Below are 6,000 nucleotides of genomic sequence, written 5' to 3' on the forward strand. Positions count from 1 at the left end.
CGATTTGCTCCGATCCCGTGACGGTCCTTTCATTTGTAAATCTTTTGTATTTGGTTAGATATTGTATTAGAATTTTGCAATTTATTTGTTTCATATAGATTATTGATTAATTTATGTATGGTCATTTGTTACAGTTATCTGTCGACTTTTATGTATAAAGGGAAAAGTAAATATCAGCGGTCACTTTAAATTATCTTATGGCAAATAGAATCCCAGCCTTTCTACTGCGAGTCTAACCCCTCAATTGTGCTGTAAGGCAATCCAATTGAAAAAGTATTCGACACACAAAAACATCAACACAATATAAAATTCAAATGTGCTCTGAAAGTTTTTAATATTATTATTTTATACTTTCCAGAATGATAATGATCCTGAAAAAAGATAAAAGACTAGGTGCACTTCAGAACTTTTCCCCTTGTTGTTTTCTATCTAATGATGGTAAGAATAAAAAACGTCTCGTCATTAATGATTTAAATTTGTTTTATTTTTCTATTTTTCGTCTTATTTTCATATTAATTCGCTAACATTTGTCATATCGCAACACTTCACAGCTAGTTTTGTGGGTTTTCTGTTCTCATGTTCATGTATTTACTGGTTTCTCACTTTTAATTTGAGTTCTAGTGAAAGGCTACCTCGTTGCCAATCACACACCCATGGTCTTATTTTGAAATGTGGATACGGCTGTTCTGAGTCAGGACTGAGCCAGTAATGAAGTGGCTGTCGTTGGTTTTTATCAGGCATATTTGTCTATTGTTTATTTCCCAAATCATGCCGTGGGGTTTTTCTTTTGCATTTATTCACATTTTGCCATGTCGGGCCCTATTATAACTGTCCAAGTGGTGAGGGTTTTAATAAATTGATGATTTTCTAATAAATATGTATACTTTTTTCATTTTGACATTTTCATTGGTATCTTGATAAAAAATGGCTGTATTTTATATTTTTAGATAAAAAAAAAAAGCATTGAAAAGAAAATAATAACTTTTATAACACAAAATTATGAAATGTTGATGATATTTCTTATAACAAATACGAATTTACTTTGTATGATCTTGTATATTAAGTTAAAGCATACAGTTTAGGTCTTACGAGAAAAGAAGTCTGTTTGTTTACATTTGGGATCAGATTTACTCGAAAGAAGAAAAAACGTAATCACATATCAAATCACTTTCAAAAAATCTTGATCCTAGCCGACACTTTAAATTTAATGTAGTTGCTTAAATCTGCACTCTGATTGATATTTTTATCATCATTCCACAAGCTTTATTTGTATATGAACAGTGAGGTATTCATTTTCAACACTGCACATATCTAAAATGCTAAGTTATCTCAAAATTTCTCATGTTGCAATTTTTTTCTAATACGTTTTCGGTATTTTTGTGTTTGTTATAAAATATGATAAAAAATATATTAAACACTCTAACAAAGAATTTGTATGCAGATAAGTTGAGGGTCGTGTTAAAAAATCTCGGTGTGTCAGTCTAAAAACTTTGCTTTGAAAAAATGCAGCATAAATTTTTCAAGACCCTACGTAACTTTTAGTTGTTTATATACTCAAAATGCTCAATCTGATTGACAATCATACCACATCTTATTTTTACATTATAAATTTATTTTAGTATAAGTATCAAATCATTCCACTTACCGTGACATAGTAAAGCCGACCAAAGTTGATGAAATCGAAACTGAACAACAAAAATATATGAAATTGAAAAGGTCATTTATTTACTGACATATTATTAAATAATGCAACATATTTGAAAACATAAAGCATAATCTATATTTGTATAATGTAATGTTTTGGTATTTTTAATGGCATCGTCAAACGTTAGGATTTCCAAATTTATATTATTGGTAATGGCAACCGCCGTAGTTTATAAAATTATCCAAGAAACCAAATAATGCATTTCCTGAAATTTGATTGGCTATGATAACCCTTATTTTATCTTAGATGCGAGACTCCATTTTGATGATTTTTTTTTGTCGCTATTAAAACTCATAACTGGAAAAAATATGTTAAGTTCTTATCTGATTTAGATAAAACGAAAATAGTCAAGATATGATATCTTATATTTGTATAATGTAATGTTTTGGTATTTTTAATGGCATCGTCAAACGTTAGGATTTAAAAATTTATATTATTGGTAATGGCAACCGCCGTAGTTTATAAAATTATCCAAGAAACCAAATAATGCATTTCCTGAAATTTGATTGGCTATGATAACCCTTATTTTATCTTAGATGCGAGACTCCATTTTGATGATGATTTTTTTTTTTGTCGCTATTAAAACTCATAACTGGAAAAAATATGTTAAGTTCTTATCTGATTTAGATAAAACGAAAATAGTCAAGATATGATATCTTATTTTTTGTGACATTAATGACATATTGAATTTTATTGATTTTTAATTTGTCTTTTTAAAATCTACTTTATTCAATGAAAATGTTATAAGGTATTTGTAGATGATCCTTCATAGGATACTTGACGTGGTGAGTCCATATTTTTTACCTATCAATTAAATATGTCTGGGTTTCATGTGTGCTAGCATTAGTTAATTAAAGATGTTTTCTCTTTAGAAGAAACACTCCACATATTGCCATTAATTGCTCATACTACTATGAGGGGGGGCAAGGGGTTTAACTGTTATGCTGTTATGGGGCATTTTAATTCTTTGTTATCTGTTATTCTGAAAATATATTTACTGTTAGCTGTTATTGTCTTATTCTTTGTTAGCTGTTATAGGACTATTATCTTTTTTGTTATCTGTTATTATGAGAATCTATTTGCTGTTAACTGTTATTGAAAATTGGAATGTTAGCATTTTGACAGCCAATCTTCCGTAGAAATTGAAGATAATTGAAAATGATTGTGATTTGAATGGATAATAGTCTCATTGGCACGCTTACCACATCTTCTTACAATGTATATCTATTGGGGTCTTTCTACTGGTAATATCGGGTGGCCAAGTATTTGCAGAAGAATTTCAGTAACATACATCACATAAACATATTAAAATCAATTGGACCCAGGACCATTCCAGTATATATTATTATTATCCTTTGTAATAAATTCCGTTGTCTGTGAACATGTAGCATTTTGTACAAATTATAATTCACTTATTACTTGTACAATAACTTATAGTATGGATTTTGTTATAAAAAAAAGCATTGGTACACTATATAGATTTTTTTATTCAATGACCACATAATAATATTTATGCTGTACTATTACACCACTGTCCCTGATTAGGGGAGGATTGGACACCAACTAGCATGCTTAAGTTGACGCAGTCACATTCTGTATGTGCCTATTTCCAAGTCAGGAGCCTGGATTCAGTGGTTGTAGTTTGTTACTGTGTTTCTCGTCAACTATTTTGTGGATAAATTAGGCAGTTAGTTTTCTCCTTTGAATCGTTTTACATTACTAAGTGGTATGGGTTTGAATTATGGCTTTGGGAATTATACAACATCTTTTTCTTTTAGCATTTATATTATAAGTGCTACTCCCTCTCTTTTCATTTACATGAAAGAGAATCCTGACCATCATATTTTTAAAAGCTTTTTAACTGCTTCACATGGCGAAAATTGAAGCTCAGAAATCATTGATGCAAATAAAGATGTGTCTTCAGTTTAATTTTTCGACAAATACCCTTTTAAAAATCCTACAGCTTCTACAATGCTGTACCCAAATTTTCCATATTCTATAATTTCACATAAGATGCATGATTGGTGTTTCACTTGGTGTCATCCAAATTTTCACTAGGTCCAATTTCTATTATACTATCAGAATTGTCACTTGAGTCAATTTCTATTATCAGAATAACCATAACTGGCATGTGTGTGCCAGTTACATGTCCTGTCTCCACTGATCTGGTTTTTTTTGTATTTTATAAGTAAGTTTTATCATGAGGTCATTAAATAAAAAAAATGTGCATCTATGTTTTTTTTTATTACTTGTAAAGTACAAATGTATATATATTGCTTTTCAGAAATAAAAAATCTAAAAATCAAATTGATAATAAAGTGTCACTGGCTGCACTACTTTCAAAAATTAAATAAAAAAACCTAAATCATTAAAAATTGATCCCTCAAATGCCCTAGATTAAAAATATCCGTATATCAAAAACAGAAACTAGTAATTTCGTTCAGAAAAAATCAACATCCATACTTAATGTACAAGTTACGGAAAAAAATCAACCAAGGCAGAACTGCCTCAACGGCCGAAACGTCTTGTTTACACAAATTACATTTTTCTAGGTCCATACCACAAGTTATATACTAAGATCTACGAGTCATCTACTGGATTGGTCCTGGACAGATTTGTTTTCATATTTCATTTACTGTTATCTGTTATTGTCCCTTTTCAATTCCTTGTTATCTGTTTTTCACCAAATCAATTCACTGTTTTGCTGTTATGGGGACCCCCCTTGCCCCCCCTCTACTATGATTCTATGTTGTCTTTGTCGTCTTGATCGAAATAACTGAATGCTTCCTTCTGAATAGTATTAAGTGAACAATTACCAATTCAATTATTTTTTTTCTACAAAATATTTATATTTGTACATTTGTAACATTAAACGTATTTGCAGCATGATAGAGCAATTACAACAAACAAATTGACAATAAATAATGTAGAGTGTACGCCAATGAGACTACACAACACCAAACCCCTACCTCCAAAATGTCCAGAATGAAAAAAAAGGGAATTATAGACTTTAATTCAATGATACAGCAACCCAACAAGACAGAAAAATAAACAGTTTTCAGACAAATAAATTGACAAGTTAAGAATTTATAATGCTTACTACTATATCAATTCTCCTAAAAAAAAATATAGGAAGTTTCATTCAATCTTTTACGGTTATATTGTTTATAAAGCTCGGGAATTTGAATACGACCGAATTGAACTCACTAATTCCTAGCACAAACTTATTCTTAAACGGACTGCTTATGACGTCTTCACATCAAATTCGACGCATGTGTACAGATTGATACTTACGTCTGGAATAAGATGATTTTTCTATAATTTAGTTGTTATTTTAACACGCTTTTATTAATTGCGATTACTCTTAGAACGGCACTGTGGATCGTTTGTCTTTATGTTAGAGGTGCTTGTGCTTCGTGTCGATCTGATTAGTCAATCCATTTCCAACTGATTTTTTTACAGTTTATTTTTTATGTTGTGCTGTATAGCCACTGTCGCAGGTTAGGGGAGGGATGCGCGTACATAAACATATTTAACCCCTCAACATTCTATATAATATCAGGTAATTTGTTGAACAGCCGAAAAGAGACCTACAAACTGGAACAGCATTCAAAAAGTAAACGACACGTTATACAATATCCTGTAGTCTCGTTGTTATTCGGCGGTTTACATGTTGTAAAAAGACTATCATATCATTTATGTGTTTGTTTCTCTGTGATGGGTGTTCTTACGTGTGCATGTTGGTGTTGTATTTCTGTCACGTACATCAGTTTAGCGATATTTTTTTACATTGCCATATATGCGGGAGGTTTGGCAAGTCATAAAACAGCTTCAACACCCCCCCACCCCCCCCCCCCCCCCCATTTATTTCTTTATTCCTGGATTTTGCAGATGACTTGATGTTACCCTCTGAAGAACAATAACATAATAAAATGTAACAAAATTCTAAGTCTTTCGTTCTTCATTTTATTTTCATCAACATTCCAGAAAGAAGTAAATAGAGCAAACAATCGGTCATTCTACAACCAATAACTTTATAGAAACCAAGTTTGACAAACAGGTGGATAAATCAATCATTGTCAGTCGATACTTGTTCAATGCAGTTTTGATGCCTTTTCAACATTTTAGTAATTAATATGTTCTAGTTGTCAGTACAGTATAATTGTTAACCGACTTATATAAATCAATTCATTAAACCTTAAACTACGTTTTCGTGTCGTTTTTTTTAAACAATCAATTCACCTATTTTTATTTTTTTTGCATTTATGTTTTGTTTTACAAGGTAAACATCCAAT

The sequence above is a fragment of the Mytilus galloprovincialis genome, chromosome 6 (genome assembly GCF_965363235.1).
Source record: "Mytilus galloprovincialis chromosome 6, xbMytGall1.hap1.1, whole genome shotgun sequence".
NCBI lineage: Eukaryota > Metazoa > Mollusca > Bivalvia > Mytilida > Mytilidae > Mytilus > Mytilus galloprovincialis.